We start from the raw sequence: 19684 nt of genomic DNA on the forward strand, positions 1-19684 counted from the left end.
AACAATAAACTAGCGTAATTCAATTTTCTTTACAAACACAGCAAAAACAATCTTGTTTTTTTTTGTCAAATAACATGGATTAGACTGAAAGCCTTAGTTGTCTTTGAGATATATGAGCTAGGGATCTGATTTGTAGTCTAGACTGTCCTCTTGTGTCCTCACATGTTCTTGTTAGAGTCACAGAATCAGAGAATGAGAGAGGAGGGGGGCGAGGGGAGGATGGTTGGGGATTTGGGGCAGAATGCAATGCAGCACAATGTCATTTATCTACTGTATGAAGAAAGTGATGCTTATAAGGCAATGGCTTTCAGTAGTGCCGCGGTGCTCAGGTCCATCAGCCTAAAGACAGGACCATACCGCAATTCACACAGCAAGACAAGTTTGGGAGTACATTGTTTTGTTTCTTTCACATCTTATTTTTTTCTCTTCACATACTCAAATGGGAATTTTTTTAAGACCGGCGTAATTTTTAGTGGCGGTAGTTCTTGTTATCTTGACTTGTAAGGCTGTGTCACCAGAGGACTGCTTTTTTGGAGGAAGTGTGCTTTGATTTTAGTCACCATCTGGTATGCCTTCGTAGCCGGGGGATACAACTGATAAAAGGCACCATCCCAGATGAAAGTTTCATGGGCTACTGTACCTGGATGGATAAGGCAAAGAAAGAAAGAGAGAAAAGTCTGAAGAATGATCCATGCCCTGAGGTAAAGATTTAAATGATTTATTTTGCCAGTCTATTTTGGTGGGTCAGAGAAGCCTATTGAAGTTTTTTTTTTTTTTTAGGTTTTGTTGTAATCTTGTATGTCCTTTGCTGATGAAACCTTGTAGGGAAAGACAGCATTGTAATCTCTGACTAATGTTTTTAAGAACAAACTTTAGCCTTAAAAAAATTATAGAAGCTACAGTATAGGGTATAATGACTATTTATTTTCGGCATTAATAGTCATTTATATTTCACAAAAACACTAATGTTGTTTTATATCCATTCATTCTATATAGTTAAACCTTCTGTTGCTGCCGTATAGGGATCTCTTTATTTCTAAAATTCCTTTTACAATTTATTTCACCTGTCTTTAACCTACACACACATTTTAACATAATCAAATAATTTTTTAAAAATGTTAAAATATTAAGAAATTACCTGAGCATAAAAATACATATTGATTGTATGGTTACAAAAAAAGAAAAATCCTGAATTTTAAAATACATATCAAAAACACAAACTTATAATTTTTAGAATATGAAGAGAGAAATATTTTACATAAGTTTTACAGCTCATTTATTCTATAACAGATTGCATACTATTTTAAATGGGAAAATGATTGTGTAGTGCATTACTTCTCAAAGCAATCAGAACTAATCATATATGGACAATTTGATTTTTAAATTTGATTTCATTTCATGGCATTCTCTGGAGAAAAGCTACATTTTAATGGAATATAGTGCCGGCCACACTCAAAAAAAGGTAAATGAAAAAACGCTTCCCACCTTACTTTGTTTCTTGTTATTATATTTAGTTCATTTTATCTTCACACTCCAGTAGAGAGGTCACGCTCCTGAGCTGCTGTAATTCAAAAGAACTGATAAGACTTCTGAAACAACATTCAGGCGTTCCAAAGACAACATTACATCAGGCATGGTGCTGTTCTATGGGACCAAAACTTAAGACAGTTTGATTTGACTGTCTTTTCATTTTTATAATTTATATGATAAATGACCTCCAAACTGCCCATTCGTCCCATTTTTACTTTAAACTAAACTGTAAAAAATACTAAGAAGAAATACAATGTGAATTATATCTTCAAGCACCAATTCTGGAGCCAAACCTCCAAGCGACAATATTTGCACTGCCTCAATTTAAATAAACGCAACAGGATTTAGATAAATGGTTAAAGATGGTTGACACTACACTCATCAAGCATGGATTTATGCATATTATTCAAGAACCAGACAGATTTTTGATAAGCAGGTGGCACTGTCCACAAACCTCACCATTGGGGCATATGGGTACTGTAAATGCCTCCAACATCTTGCCAAGATGCAACCTTACATATGGTGTCAAGCTAATAAGAATATATATTTTTTTTATAAGTGCAAAATGTAAGATATGCAGATTTCAACCAGATTCAACCAATAAATGAAAGTGTATAAAATTTTGCATGGCAGACCTCAAAGTTGGTTAAACTGATGTTGAGATCCTTCACAATCAAGTTTGTCAAAGTTTACCCATGCATGAGCTGTGAGCATTTAACATTTTGCCTTAGGAGCCAACAAGCACAGTATACAAAGCTATGTTTACAATAGGAATGGTAATTAAGCTAGCAATGAAGAGCTTATAAAAATCTTAAAAGCATCTTCTCTCCAACATTTTCAGACCGTTTCTTAAACATTTCTGCATTATATCAAACGCCAAAACGTCTTTTTAACTTCAAAGTTTATTTATGTAATGTATGCATTGAATATGCAACATTTAAAGACACTGGTTCAGCAAACAGACAAACCCTCTTGGGTTTTACAAAAGTATTTGATCCTGTACATCATTAGGATATGTTTAGAGCAAAAAATCCCATTAAAATTCCATACCAGTACTATTTTGAAAAGTATTTGGTTTTTGATTACTAAATATTAGCACTGTTATGATAAAGCCACAACACACCATTGGCATTCCTCTTCCACTCTACAAGTTTACCCTGAACTTCTTGAGTAGGATGTACTTTGCTTCTGAATGAATTATAGATGAAGTGTTTTTGATTTACTGCACTGCTCAGTGCTAATATGCTGAATGTGTGTGCTGTTTTAATGTCATTCAGTGCTGGGCTTTGTGCCTTTGCTTTCCTGGCCAAATGCCTGTTTCTAAAAGGAGTAAAATGAGTCTAGACCTATGTAATGTATAACTAGAACCCTATGTATATGCATATATACTATAAATGGATACTAGAAACACACACACACTCATAAGGACCTAGTTTCCATGGATGGAAATAATCCAGAGTAACAGTTACACCCCCCATATTCATATAATCAATCATGAAACATGTAGTTGGTTAAGGTGTCAATGTTAAAACCAAATCTACCCTCCTTTTATTATAATGTATTGGCTGTTACTTTAACTTAGCAATTTAAAGGTAGTTATGCCATCTATAATTTGAAATGTCGGTAACGCTTTAGATTACAGCCCGGAAAGTACTGCGTAAGTACAGCGAATTTACAGCGTATGTTTCTGTAATTATAGTAAACTTATGAAGTACGTACGTGTAATTATAAGGGAACAATTTATAATATTTGGGGAACAAAGGGGTAACAACCAGGAAAAATACAAATAATATATGCAGTAAGTATTTTAGATTACTAAACAACAAAACTTGAAATTCAGTTATTGTGTTTATGCTATACAATACAATTTATTTAGAATTTTCAATAAAGGTTACTTACCTTAAGAAAGAAAAAGAGTACAGGAATTTGTTGGGTCATCAAGCAAAATTAAAAATAGGCAAGGCAACTATGGTGAAAACAAAGCAAGCAAAACTAGAACTACACTCTTAGAACGGATGTGTTAAAAACAACACATTAGTGTTGATTCTGGGACAACACACTAAGGCTATGTTTACACGTGGGCTGTTTTTTTCATAAACGGACATTTCAACCTCTCCGGTTTCAAAAATAATATCGTGCACACATGTCAGTTTTCAGAAAAGTGTTTATTTACACGTACCCGTGCATATATGCCGTCAAGAGAAGCTCAAGCCCACGTAAGCCAATCACCGGCAGCGCTGGTGGTGACGCGAACTGGTTCTTCATGTTGGAGGGAGGAGTTGTTGCAGTAGGTGATCGATGACGTCAAAGTACCGCGAGAGCGAGTTGAGGAATCATACGTAGAGGTATAATTTCGAGTCGCTCTCGCGGTACTTTGACATCATCCGTTTGTCGGTTCTTGCAGCGCCGCATGAAGTCAAACACGCGCAAGATTGTTGACCTCCGAGCACTCGTCTCTGCTCCTCGACATAATGGAGCAGCTGTATTTGCAAATACAAACACAGGAAACGAGTTTGCACGAACAGAAATGTGATCTTGGAAGCGTTCAGAGTAGCAGTCACATGTAAACATAGGTTGCACTTTTGACGTAGGTGCGAGCTCTGGCGCATACTCTGTGACGTTGCCTGCTTAAACATCCGTTTGTCTCAGTTTACATGCAACCGTGCAACCAAAGATTTTCAAGATCTCCACTCTCCGTTTCTCCGTTTGGGTGTAAACGAGGGGCACAAACGAAGGTAAATCTCTCAGTTTTTAAAAATAACCATGTACGTGTAAACAGAGCCTAAATGCGTCCCAGAATCCACCCATCCCTGTGTTGTTATGGAAACAACACATTTTGTGTTACTTTTAACACAACTTGTGTGATATTTTAACACAAAATCAACACAAAATGACACATAATGTGTTAAAATTACACATAATGTTTTAAAAACTTAACACACAAAGATGTGTAAAAAATTAACACATCCTTTCTAAGAGTGTATTTTCTGTAGTTACTGTGTAGATATACCATTGTTTTGTGTTGTTACAGTCTAAGTCAAAATTTTTTACCCCCTTGTTTCACGTAGTAGGAGTAAGTACAGAATCTGCGGGCTGTAAATTAAAGTGGCACTTGTTAACCCCTTGTTTCACGTAGTTACAGAGTAAATACAACATCTGCGGGCTGTAAATTAAAGTGGCACTTGTTACCCCCTTGTTTCACGTAGTTACAGGGTAAATACAACATCTGCGGGCTGTAAATTAAAGTGGCACTTGTTACCCCCTTGTTTCACGTAGTTACAGAGTAAATACAACATCTGCGGGCTGTAAATTAAAGTGGCACCTGTTACCACTTTGTTCCGAAAATATTATAAATTGTTCCCTTAAAATTATACGTATGTACTTTATAAGTACACTATAATTACAGAAATGTATGCTGTAAATTCGCTGTACTTACGCAGTACTTTACTGCATATATTATTTGTATTTTTCCTGGTTGTTACCCTTTTATTCCACAAATATTATAAATTGTTCCCTTATAATTACACGTACGTACTTCATAAGTAAACTACAATTACAGAAACATACGCTGTAAATTCCCTGTACTTACCCAGTACTTTCCGGGCTGTAATCTAAAGCGTTACCGAAATGTCTTTAAAATATTCCCCAGGCCCAATATTTTAGATAAAGGTTCAACTACTGTGCAACATTTTTTTTAAACCAATCCAAAGCCTCTGCCATTGGTTGCTTCAGGAGTAAACTCATTTAACACACATGGTTAAAATAATAACTTATCTGCCTCTCAGCAAATACTACTGAGTGAATGTTATGTAACCTAATTACATTCCCCCCCAAAATACAGTACAGTAATGTTGCTGCAATATGGTGGAAACTGTTTTACCAATGTATTTTGTACTCCTGTTTTTCATATGTTTGTGAATAGACCTATCCCCCTCAGCTTTAATATAACATATGAAATTATTGTAGACATCCTTTGAGATTACTGTACTAGAGTGCTGAAAAACCTGGGTTTACTTACACTGTTTACATGCTCTGTGAGCGGGGGCATGTACATTTTTGTTTCAGTACCCATACTTCCACTAGTGTTATCTGAACAAAGTAACCATTTGCCATGGAAGCTGTCAAGGTGAATTGTGGGACGACGGTGGCCAGCTGGCCGATTCGTACTCACACAGTCCAAATTACAATGCACTTGTGTTCTTCCTGGCATTGGCTGGATATCTTCTGATGCAGTGGTACCTTTACAGTCTGAGTAATATCTTAAAAGATATGTGGACTGTATATACAATACACAATGCAATATGTTATAGAGGTCTGAAATAAGAAAAATGTCCTGTGCACATTATGGCAATTCACTGTAATCTAAAGTGATTTCCAGTGTTAAATTATACTATGCGATGGCATTGCTTATACCTCAGTTTACACCCAGTATCATGACGCAGGGTTCAAGACCACTTGCCCTGGCTAAAGAGTTGATGGTCCGCTTATACTGTTCTGATGGTGGCAGTGCAGCTTAGAAACAGCTAATCTTACTGGCAGTATGAATTATGATTCTGTTAAGCGAACATATTATAGCCCATCAATATTTTTTATTAATATATTACTATCATTAGACTTATTTTGAGGCTGAAGTGTTATATCTTTATTATAATGATGTGTATAATTTTATTTTAAAAATGTAACATACATGATTTGGATAAAACCATCTGCAAATGAATAAATATAAAATGCAGCAAATGAAAACATATAAAAAACTTCGGACTTAAGCCTTAGTTCATGTCCTGCATGTACAGCAGGTTAACTTCGGTCACTTACAAATACTGATAAAGCTATATGCTTAGACTACAGAAGTAATGTTATCCTCTAAAACATCTGATTGGGGTTCCCATTTTTAGAAAAGACACACAGACTTTTCAAGACTTTTCTTACACCCCCCTGCTTCTCTCGGAGTCATGGTTGTGTTGAAGTTGTGCTGAAAGGCATTATGTTCTCAAAGGTATAAATTTTCAGGTTCGTAGGAGGCAGCCTCGTCTCTACTCTCTGCATGGTTCTTATCATATGGATATTCTATGTTGGGATAAGTCATTTAAAATTAAAGTGAGACATGAAAGAACAAGAGCAGTGGGACAGCAATATTAATAATTTAAAGCCAGTCTTAGTAGCTTTAAAAAGTCTCTTTTCTTGTCTTTTACTTCTTACAGTCTGTCCCAGTAAGCTGACATGGCACTGAATCTATGCTAAAAACCGCAGATGTGTGGGATGTAACAAAAGGACTTAAGGATTAATGCTTGAGGAAAAGAATGCTGCTAGTTTCTATCAAACAAGCAAATCTACCTGGCTCACACTCATGTACATACAGCCACTTAAACAATACAGACATTACAACCCATCTATCCATCCACGCAGCAGTTCATGCACATTTAAAATCAAAACATGCCTGACGTAACAATTTCACACTGTATACATTATTAGACACGAATGTATTTATTAAAGCAATACATGCATAAATTGCTGAAGCTTAGAAATCTGAACCAGCGAAATCAAAATGAATGTGTTTTTGAAGATGAAAGTGTTGTCAGTTCAAAGTACATAACTATCTACCTTATTAATAATTTGCTTTTTGTACGTGGCTTTACTTCTCTTTTACAGGCGTAACAGCACCACCCACGGTAAAATAACTTTCAGATGCACCATATTAGGCAGTTTTTGTTTATCATTACTGGCAGAAGAACTAACAGAAATGTGTTGGATACCCCTTATGACACCAATAACATAAAACGAATTAGCAACAAGTGATGGGTTGTTACCAAACATGGGTTGAAACAAACCTGCATTTGGGTTAAAATAATGTGTGTTTACTTATAACACAGCGGTTGGGTTTGTCCATGTTTTACTTAAACATGGGTTAAAACAACTCAACATATATAGGAGACCAAACACAGGCAGGCAGTACCACATCCAGTACATTTGAGGTTAAATGCACATTTAAACACAGTCATTGAACATACAGTATAAATAGATTCCAGGAAACAGTAAAAAAAATCCCCAAGCAACTTTCAAAGAACTGCAGGCATCTGTTGCATCAATAAGGTCAATGTTCATAATTCAACAACAGCAGTCTGAGCAAAAATGTATTTCACAGAAAAGTAGTAAAGTGGAAATCCCTGCCGTCTCATGTTTCCTGAAAAAAACATCTAAAATGGGACATTTAGAGAATGCAGGTCTTTTATATCCAGTGTAAGGTCAATACTGCATTGCACTGTAAGAACATCATACTTAAAGTGAATCATGTAAGTGGCAGTGTTTTGGAATGGGGATATATTTCTGTCTGGGAAGTTGGACATCTTGTTGAAGGATCGTGAATTCAGCTGTGTACCACCAGACAGTTCTTAGGGAAGAATGTCCAGCTGTGAGCTGCAGTTAAAAATGGGCACACACTGAAATGGCCTCCCAACATCGAAAGAAGCTCTGGGCTCTGATTTTGCCAAGTCGTTGATGTCCTTGGGTTAACATTGTGTTGACCCTGGGATAACATTTAAATCAACCAATCAGATTTCAGGAATAAATTTACAGTTTGTTTTAAGTTTAAGCTTACAACTAGGATTTGCTGTTTCTAGACCATTGTTATTCACTTATTATGTCCCTTTGTTTTAGGGTTTGGTTATGGTTAGGTTTAGGGTAGGTTTAGGTTTTATGTACAAAAATGTTGTCCTTGGGTCAACACCATATGTTTTAAATTTAAAAAATTGTGCATTTACTTTTTCAAGCATGCAATAATGCTAAAGTATGATAAATACAGGTGATGAATATGTTTTGATGATGACATATGTATTTCAATGGTCTGGAAAATTAGTTAATATTTGCCCAGTTCTAATATTTTTGTGATGCAGAACCTTTAACTTTAGATAACGTAATAGCAAAATAAAGTAGAAAAAAATACATTTATTTTAATAATCTAACAAATTAACACAGACCCGCTTTGTATTATATCGACAGTACATGTGCGTACATACTGTAAAAAGGAAACGGCAAGAATGTTCAGAAATGCATACAATGCGCCATACAGTATAATTGTGGCGTTAATGGTTGACAGAAATGTTGAGAGAGGGATGTATGCCGGTAGGTGGCAATCCCACATCAAAATGTGCCAGGAAAATATTAATAAGCTAACTTTAAATAAAGATATTTCGATGGTTAATCATGTATAAGGTAAAAAGTAACGCACGCGCACACACAGTAATGCGCATCATTCAGCAACAGATGCCTTTCAAATGCACACGGTGTCAGATATGGGCTACTGATAAATCAGCCGTTAGAAGCTCGTGCACATCGTTATCTTCTTATATAGAAGCCGTTTAAGGACTCAGTGCATCTTTCGTGGGCTTTTACTTTTTATAAACATTATCTGACGAAACACAGAGCTGTCCAGCGCAACTGCGATTCATACAAGAGCGCAAGAAATCTGCAGCGCCAATAATACGCGTGTCAAAAGATGATTCATTAAGAGGACGTTGTAAGTTTACGTTGTGGATTTGAGTTTATTGCGTCGATAAAATGCAAAAATATACCGGAATTCACATTGGCAACGCAAACAGAAACATAATTACTGGATTTTGAGACTTAAGTATTCAGTGGAGGCAATTGTGTAACTTTGAGGAGGGCTCTGCAGTGCACATCGCTCACGAGAAATGATCAAATATCCAGACGAGAGGACGGAGTCAGAAGGATGCTGTGAGGTGATGCTGTAACACGTTAAACGCCATTCAGCGGAGTCAGCGCGTTATGTTAAATCTATGGACTGCGGTTGTGGATGTAGGCAAGATGTAAGTAGCATCGGCCAGTATATGCGTTGAAAACGGCGGTATATCGCATTTGGGTTTTTTTTAAGAGCTCGCCTCGATCAAACGTAGATTCGGGAGCCAGTACCTACACTACTAACTACTAACTCTGCTGGATTTTACCCGAAGGGAATAATCGGACTAGACAGGCTGTTGAAAACCCATGTGATACAGACATTTCCTTCCTGGATGTGGATACAAGGCTGCTTTATGTTTTCAGCAAAACATACCAACGTTGGTACATTGATCTCCTTATTATTTACAGATTTTGTGTAAGATTTTTTTTCCTTTAGCCCCCCTTTCCCTTTTTTGCACCTGCTTTGCTTTGTCAAAGCTCACCGACCGCTTTAGAGAGCGCCTGCCCTTACTTACATCTCCTGAAATCGTGCATGGATTCTACATGAAGTGGGATTTTGTGAGGGCTGCAGTAATGCTCTCATTTACTGGCATCGCTTCACATCTCACACTGAAAATAGGTAAGAAACCTAATCTAACAGTTAGATGCTAATCTATCTAAAAGCATGCAAATATTTATAAACCGAAGTTCATGCTGAATAAATGCATTTGTATATCTATCTATCTATCTATCTATCTATCTATCTATCTATCTATCTATCTATCTATCTATCTATCTATCTATCTATCTAGATATCTAGATATGGTTTGCATTATTTCTAACAGTGATCTTGTAGATTTTTCATTTATTTCATTTATTTAGAGCTCTATTATGCCTTTCTGTTGCTCTACTTACCATTACTTTTGCTAGAATATGGCGTTGGGTCATTCATATTCTGTTCACATGTGCATTGCTATGCTCTAAAGAGACGAGGGGAAAGAGGCAGTGTATCCATGATGGTCGACACAACTATTCCTCATTGATTCTAATAGAGACTTTGAGACTTCCTGTATACTGCATAAGTAACACATTTCAACTGCATGATGTGTCATAACCCTTTATAGCCCATTTTATCATTTCTGACCGAATAACCCAACAGTTTAGTTTCAGGAAAACTGGCAGCACACACTGATGCTAATCTGCATTTAACATTCAACCCTCGAAAGGCTTCAGAACTTGACTGTGCATTGGTAAAGAGATGCTGTAATAGATGCTATATACAAGTCAGATCCAGAGGAAAAGCTTCTGAGCCATGTATTGGTTTTTGAGAGCGCTTGCGTAATTTTTGGTGGATGATTCATGGGTTCGTGGGTTGTTGCTTCTTCAGTGGTTTTGAGTATTGAGGAGCTGTCCTTTCTGGGAAGGTGCTGAAATCCATTTCTGGTTTTGATGGAAGAGAGCATCTATTTAAACATGGATACAAATTTGTTCCCTTATTGGGCTGCCTTTGGGTAAATCATATGATTGCATTATGCTCAGCTGAAACTTATCAGTGTAAAAACAACACATTTTGTTGTGTAAAGAGGCTAAATCAGTTACAATCAAGAGATATTGAATGAGCTCATTTTAGGATGAAACACATATTTTAACAAGCAAAGTATTTCTTGGTTATGTTACTTGTTTGTATGGTCTTTTCTCTAAGCACATTGTGTGATCTCATTATATTCTTAAGCTGAAAGAGTAACAAAAACAGTAAACATTTGAAAAACGAATGCATTCAGATATTTAAAAAACCCTGTATATTCTCTTTGTTAGATTAAACACACTAGATGGGCTTCAACTTGGCCTTTCGCTGTGAATAATCCATCACAGATGTTCTGAGCATTCCAGTCCACCGTGGTCCATAATCATCTTATCCAGCTTAAATGAAAGCATCAAATAGCTCAATTAAAGTATGAGATGAAATGAATTTGCTCAAATGAAATGTGTAATTAAAATCACACATCTACTGGGTCCACTGTCTTTTTTATTTCATTTATATTCATTTGCAAGATGCAAGAACTGTTATGCACTAAAGCACCATACTATTTTTACCAAGGTACCAAATGTACAAATTGAAAACTTCCTGTGGTGGAAAGCTTGCTTGGACTGCAACAGACTGTGACCTAAATTTATTTATTTTTGGACTGGAAATTCCTTATACCCGAGCTCATTTTTGATTCAGAAACATGTTTCTGTGTGATTCTAGGCAGTGTCCTGCTGTCATAAAAATGAGTGTTAATGTATTAAATGTGTCAGCTGAGCCAAAAATATGCCACATACCATTCAGCTCCCCAAAGGCAAGAAGGAAAAGCCTGTAAACGAGAGCATTTAGCTAATATTGCACCCATTAACCTCAGTAATCTCTGCCATTTAGAGAAAAATGAAGCAGCTGAAATGTTTCTGCTCAACCTGATACTTCATAAAGACCATCTCTAATGCGGGTCAGGCATAGAGATCATCTTGTCATGTCTTGTGTGGAATTGAAAAGTTGAATGTCCGCGAATGAAGTGATTGTACGTAATGGCTTCCTTTAAAAATGCAGAAGATGTACAAAATTGGGCAAGATTGTTCTCGTAAATACAAGCGCATTTGCAGTGGAGATGCAGTAGGGCCCACATGAATGACTACTACTGTTCTCAGGTCAGAGGAAGCGCTGTTAGAGGAGATAAACACTGTAGCTATGCAGACTTTCTCTTTTAAATGACATTTTATTAATCTTTTGTCATTGCTCTATTCCTGCAGAATTCAAAGTAAGAAAAGTATGACGGTGGAATTTTAAATTGAGTTATAAATGAAAGTTTGGCAGCAGCAGTATTTTCATTTAATATTGTCAATCACAATGCAAAAGAGAGACTGTATATCGAGAGTTGCTTGCCTCAGTCCTTTGACAATTTTCCATTGACCGCAACCACTACTCCGCCTCAATTCACTTAAGTTTTAAATTATTTAATACTGTTTTAATTAAACAGTCCAAGAGAGGGCGTTTAGAGTTAGAGTCTAGCCCGTAGCACAGTAACCCAGACAAGTTTATCTCATTCAAAGATTATATGAAAAATATGAATTTGGGAAAAATGTCTGACTTCCTCTTTAGCTAAAATGTTTGACCTTTGGACCATTCGAATCAATGTAGAATCAATAGCACAAGGCACTTGGGGGAGGCTAAATGTAACGTTAAATTATTTTGTGGTTATTGATTCAATCTTTCTTGTGTTAGAAGACAATATCAGCCACACTATACAATGACCAATACAGTAATACAACAGATACATTGTCAAGTTAGTGGATAGTTTTTCATGCTAACAAGACTGCAGTTTTCAGATTCCATTGAAGTGAAATATCAACTCAGAAGACTATAAGATGCATGTTGGTAGTAGAGCTTGGTTTATCCTATAACTTCAAGAATTATCATATCTGATCTTGTTCCCAGGATGTCTGAACAACAAGCCAAGTAATCCCAATAGCACACAGCCTCCAGGGCTTCAGTGTTTTAATCAGCCTTTATACTTGTGTTTAATAGGGTCTCCTGTGGCAGATTCTTGCTGATAATAATTGTGGAATCACCAAGGGCTGTTGCCAGGTCGTGCGGCCTCTGCGAATGCCGGTTCACATTAATCTTTTGCGAATTTGTACAAGAGTGATGATCCTGTGGTGTATTACCAACAGTATGTAGGTTGTCACAGTAGATCTCCCTTAACAATTTAAGCTACACTGTGGTGAATGTGCTGCTAGAGTAGCCTAACCTTGTTTCTCGCTCATTGCCCGCCCAGCAATATTGGGGTCACGGGTTCAGATCTCATTTGGAGCCAGAGGAAAATTCATCAGGCTTATATGTAATGAACTCCCTTGCATAGTGACACACACTAATGATAAGATCCATTCAAGATGACCTGATGCCCAAGAACCTGTGTAAATGTATATAAAGCTCACACTTACCGTACTGTTTGAATACATTTTACCCTGCTATCTCTTATTCGGTGCTATCAGTCAATTGTTTATGTAGATATCAATCCATATAATTAGTTTGTGGCTGGTACAAGAAGCAGATCGCCGAATGTGCATTATACGTTAGCAAAAGGTGACTAGTGCATATCAGTCAGTGTCTTGCGAAATAAGACAGAGCCCAAATGGCAACAGATAAATGAGGGGGCAAGCACGCGGCACTGGTTTTAGTTCTGCAGCAGATGTCTAATGCCATACGCGAACACTCGGGGGAAATAGACTTTCAGAGGGACATTTGGTGCACTGGAGAAAAGCCAGGGTGGTGAACATGCATGAAGGGTTAGAGTTCATGCATTTAAAATCTATGGTGCTTGTGCTTCAAGGCAGGTTATTAACCAAACCTTTCATTTCAGTGAAAATGAAAATTGACTTCCATGCCCTCAGGCCTCAGTAACTGTAATAAATGTCTGTGCATTTAAATTCCCCTGCCTTTAATGTTCAGAAAGACCTGCAATGGAGATTACGCTGTCACACAATCTCAGCCTTTGTGTTGATTGTCAATTCAGAAATCCTATGTCAACATGATATTCGACGGATCAGCCATAAATTGTACTGTTCTCTAATATTAGTCATCGGAGACAGAGAGGAGGTGTGCTCAGCTCAGCTCAGCTTATAAATATCAGTTTGCCTTGCTTGAATACACTGTATGTTTGTCACCACAAGCATGCAAGGCACGGTACAAATCTGGGTTGCTCATTATATTGGAAACCCTTTACAAACAACCACCCTTCTCCTCCTCTGGAGGATGTCTTATCCCGCTCTCAGCATATTTTTGATATAGGAGAAGAAGAACATGAAGGCAGTTGTCTTTTTCAAGCCTCTTAGATCAGTTGGCCTGGATTCATGAACAGAAGTGTATCAGAGAGAGATCCATGTTTCAAATCACAGACTTGCTGGAATACATGCTGTTGTGACATTGTCCGGGTTTGCAACTGTTCTGCAATGAAAACATTTGCCAACCGACAGACTTTATATGAAAGGCGGTACAATAGTCCAGGGAATACAATCCATAAGCTGGTGCGGCCCAGGTGCAAATGCTGTGGGAAGCAAATGCATGCTCTTTTGATGCCTGGGTACCATTGTGCCTTTTATATAATAAGGCACTTGAGACCGTGCATTACAGGTATTTTTCCATTGATAAGTGATGTTGTTAAGCTCAATTTCAAAGCAATCACTATATTGCACAATAATGCAATTAACATTGAGTGTTTTTATTAAATGATGGCAACATCACTATAAAACAAAGCATATTAATTACACAATTTTGAGTAAGTAGTTGATGGATAGGTGATGTTATGTAACTTTTGAATATCTTAAAAACTGACATAGGCCTTTTTGAGTGAGTGAAAAGGTGATGTATGTACACCTTCAAATTAATATAACTAATATTGGTTTGGTTTTAAAGACGACACTTTAAAGTGTCTTTTTTCTGGAAGTGTCTGGAGATTAAAATATATTTAAAAAGCAGTTTACATTAATTGTAATAAATAAAAATAATGCAATAAATTAAATATTTATATAAAAGTTATAAAAATGTAAAATGTTTCTCTCCAAAAATGCTACAAAAATTAAGACAAGTCTAAACTAGTTGTGATCCAAATTTCAAGTAAAAATTACATTATTTACACACATTATTTTTGTGGTTTTACCAACAACGGCCACTAGGTGTCAATGGTTTGTTGCATACTCTTGTCACAACTTAATAAATTACTGTCACTACATTATTATTACTGATAAAAGATTTTTATATATGATAACTACATTCTTAGAGCTTTCCAATGATATTTGGTTTTTCAACATTTTTGAAGATTTAGAATATGATATAGTGTTAATGAATATTTAATTATTAATACAACTATGCGGGTCATTTAACAAAAAACTGTCACTACATTATATCTATCATCAGATGACCTTGAAATATAAAAACTACATTCTTAGAGCTTTCCAGTGATATATAGTTTGTCAAGATTTTTTAGGTTTAGAACAGGGTATTAATGTTACAAATAATATATAATAACTACATGAGCCCACCCGTGGACCAGTGGCATTTTACAAAATGACTCTCACTATGTCACTCCTTCCCAAAATGGTGATAAATGAAAAGTACATGCTTGGAGCTTTCAAATGATATATAGTTTGTCATGATTAGATAAGAATTCATGTGCAAAACACTGATACATGTCTCTGGGACAGTGACATTTAACAGGATATACATGTTTTGAGACACACTTTTTTCATACAGTAAATTAATGAATTACTCTTTCTGAATAATTTATTTTATGCAAAACTATGTATAAAATATGTTGAAATACGTATTCTAGAGTCTTAGACCTTTTCAATGATGTATAGTTTGTCATGATTGATTAAAATGTACATGCAAAATACCGTATTAAAGTAAACTCAGGTGTCCTGCTCAAGGGACAGCGCCATAAGGGGTTTTAAAGGATGTTGCATTAATGTTGTAAGTATGTTGCAAGCAACTTGCTAAGAAAATGTATATACGATATGATAATGCTTTAAGTTAGAAAAAATTTAATGAAATTATAATAAAAAATACAATTATATAACCAACAATTTCACTGTCAGGTTAACTATAGACCTGATATAGTCCAGCTATGAGTAACCCACTTCTAGCCAAAATAAACTTGAATTTGGTTACATGTTATTTTTGTAGGCTGTACTGTACACTGTAAAATGATTCTGTAGAAATTACAGAACTTACTGTAAATTTAAATTTATGTTATTTACTGACAACAGTTTGTTCAAAGTTAAATGAACATTAAACATTAACAAGTCTTTTTCTTACAGAATAAAAATATAAAATAACAGCCTCATGCACAGCATTCTGGGAACCAAAAATCCTCATCAACCTTTTTCTGTTTTTTTTTTCATTCAGATTTTGTTTCCTCGAATGCTTTGCTTGAGGCTGTTATTTTAGTTTTATTCTGTAAAGATAAAGACTTGCTAATGTTTAATTTTCATGTAACTTTGAACAAACTGTTGCAGGTAATTAACATACATTTAAATCTACAGTAAGTTACTGGCAACCAGGTGCCAGTAATACTGTAATTTCTACGGAATCTTTTTACAGTAGGTCTGTTTGTACAGTATATGCTGCTTTGCAACAAGTGTAAATGAGTGTCTCATTCAAATCAGTCAGATTTTGCCAAAATTATGTGTTTTATTCTGTTCCTAAAAAGGTCAAATCGCTTGCATTTGAATAAAGAGCTTTATCCCAGGCTGCTGCAATGCTATGGGAGATTTCCATTATACACTATAAAAAACAAGTTGTTTTATAAAAGAGAAAAAGGGAATGAATTGAAGTAATGTGCTGGCTTCCTTGGAGAGGCACTCAGGGGCTGGAAACCCGCTGGATTTATGTGTGCCGCCATGCTCGCAGCCGAGTGCTACAATTGGCTGGGCCTCATGCAGAGTCAATACTAATGACGGAGGAGACTCTATGGCCACAGTGAGATTATAGCTTGGAGGCCCTCAGCTGCTCCTATTGTCATCTCAAGCAGGGAAAGTAATGGTTACCACTGTTTGCCTCCCCTATTCTCCTCTGCATTGTCTGTGTAGTGCAGTCATTAAGGTTAATGACTAGGCAGATGTATTTGTTTTGAACTGTGAAAAGCACAGCTCACAGGAATATATAGGTGCGCTGAATGGGGAAGTTTGAAGCAGAGTGCTTTTACATTTTCCTCCACCACACATGAGAGCTGGGATGTTTAGGGTTTTAGAACGTTTTCTTATAAACACTGCCTCTTGAAATCGCAGGTGATGGATGCTAACATCGTACTTTGTTTTCAGGTTCAGGTTCACGTGATAGATACTTCATTCCCATCTCGTTTCCCAAATGTCCGACTGGATGTAATTCCTTTGCTGAGTGGAGCGCAAACAGATGAGGGCGTTCCATATGTTGCTAAATTAATCAAGCAAATTGTCACCATGAACAGCCCATCTCATTTAAAGACTTAAGCAGAGGGCTCGGTTTATCCACCACTAGTCAATACAAAAGGCGGCAGGCGCTGTATGTCCGGAGATACGCTTAACATTGGTAGGTGTGATAATGATCCTGCTAACAGATTCTCTATTGATATTAAGCATGGTGGTGGTGGATGAGTAAAACAGTCTCCCTTGTATAAATCGACCATAGGGGAGCGTTCAGCTGAGTGAGACAGACTGCATCCACACACTAAGGCATGCCAGTGCATTAAAGGAGCAAAGGCTCTTTGAGTGGATTGGCTGTGTAATGCAATCTGTATGCATGGGATGAGCACCATGCTAGCTGTGACTCCTTCATTTGTGCCCAACCAGGAGGGTGAAGCCGTCACTTTTTTTCTCAATCTTGCTGTTCTATTCTGGCCTTACACAATCATCAAGTTTAATTCAAGCAGAAAGCGAAAACACCAAGTTCTCATGGCAACAATGAATCTGCCATGTCTACCGTCTGCGGTGTACGTACAGTGAAGCACATTACTGTAGAATGTATCTTTTCAGTGAGATGAAAATCAAGATAATTGCTGCCATGCAAATTTAGACAACCTCCCGGGAATTTGATGGCAGGGATTACTTTTGGAGTTCGGCATGGAATCACCTACAAAAACCATTTCTGTTGTAGGTGAAGATTTTTGTGTTTTAATTACTATACATGGTAACTTAACTAATGAATAATGAATGTGGCTCTGTACTGAATGTGCTTTGACTTTTAATGCATCACTATCACTCTTTGCCTCCGTCTCCGGACTCTCTTTCTCCCGCTATCTGTCTCTCTCTCACTCTCTATCTGTCCTTTGATATCAGTTTAAGCGGTACACAGACAGTAAAAATTCATATATTAAACATATCTTCACAAGAAATTAATAAAAAAATGTGGATTACTGAAAATAATCAGAGGAAGACAGGCAAAGCTGACTCTTTTAGATTATGTGGACAGAAGTAATGACAGAGATGTTTGAGTATAGAGGTATTTTATGAATATATCAAAATAACTTACATAAATCCCACTAAAGTAGCCCACGTGTTTTATATCTTTGGCTGCTTATAAAAAACCCAAAGAAATGAAGAAATAATAATAAATAAAAAATGTATTATCTTCATTTATTAACATTACCATTCCTCAGTGGACAAAAATAAGATTGAGTATCTTACCTGATACTGATATATTTCAGTGGGCAGTCTTGACAGTGTATGAGATTTGGCTAGTCTTGATTCATGTTTGTATTCTGTCAAATGGAAAAAACATCGAATGAATGGGACGCAGGAAGTACAATATACACACGTTAGTAAGACCTTACGGCCAAACCATGAAAATAGCGTTTTCACAAGATATTGCTGGCAAACACAGGTATTCTCATTCGGATGGGATTAAATTTCTCAGAGGACCTTTGACGAAAATTGCTCTGGAATTTTTACAGAGGTCAGGAGAGAAAAACAGCCATGGCCGATTCGGAAGGGATTAAAAACACGGAAGACCTCTGAGAAGCAAGATTTTCTCAGAGGTCCCCCGTAAAACTAATCCCGTCCGTATAGGGCTTTTGACACTATGGGGCGGTTTCCCGGACAGGGCTTATCCTAGTCCCCGGCTAAAATGCAAACACTTTATTTCGATAGTCCACTTTAGACATTTTACTAATTATAAGTAACTTTGCAACTACTTATCAACTACCAATCTTTAGAGAATTAGTAGACTGTCTGCTTAATATCTACTAACACTTTATTGTGATGATATCTCAACAGACATTCAACTGACTAGAAGTATCTTTTCAGGTGCATGTCAACTTATTCCACTAACCCAAACCTCTTCCCTAACCCCAACCCTTACAGTCTACTAATACTCTAATGACAGTTAGTTGACGTATAGTTGCAAATTATTGAAAGGTAGTTGGCATGTAGTTGCAAAGTTATTTACAGTATAGTTAGTAAAATGTCTAAAGTGGACTATCAAAATAAAGTGTAACCAAAATGCATGTTTGAGCTGGTTTCATTTTAACATATACTAGTGACATTGTTTTGTCTTAAGATGCACGCCTGTAGTGTTTTTTGTAAGGTATGTGTCAGGATTTTGAAAGGAGGAAGAACCCAAATGCAGATGTGATGAAACACAGGACTTTATTAAACAAACAGGGGAGAACCAGGAAACAAAAACCCACAAGGGGGCAAACAAAACAGGGCAAACACAAATCAAACAGGACTACACTGAACACTATTACTTAAACAAAACACTAAACATAAACTGGAACATAAGATATATACTGCAAGACTTACTGGAAGACACTTTGACCACCAGAGTAACACAGACGAACCGCACTGAACAACAAACACAAGTGCTGCGTCCGAAACCGCCTACTACATACTATATAGTACACGAAAAGCAGTAGGTGAGGTGAGTAGTATGTCCGAATACATAGTATTCGAAAAACAGTATGCGAAAAGTACC

General features: G+C 36.7%; 1 protein-coding gene across 2 annotated transcripts in view; it reads left to right on the forward strand.

The window, feature by feature from the left end:
• The first annotated feature begins 277 nt into the window (after positions 1 to 277).
• The window catches only part of lrrc4cb (leucine rich repeat containing 4C, genome duplicate b), a 43971-nt gene continuing 24564 nt past the window's right edge, over positions 278 to 19684 (forward strand). The window contains exon 1 of one of the 2 annotated variants that reach the window (XM_065289202.1): positions 278 to 701. The gene's annotated coding sequence lies outside the window, so the exon portion shown is untranslated. Of the gene's footprint in view, positions 702 to 8796; positions 9845 to 19684 lie in introns of those variants that run through there. The other variant, XM_065289201.1, reaches the window with a different exon arrangement.

This window comes from Paramisgurnus dabryanus, chromosome 2 (assembly GCF_030506205.2).
Source record: "Paramisgurnus dabryanus chromosome 2, PD_genome_1.1, whole genome shotgun sequence".
NCBI lineage: Eukaryota > Metazoa > Chordata > Actinopteri > Cypriniformes > Cobitidae > Paramisgurnus > Paramisgurnus dabryanus.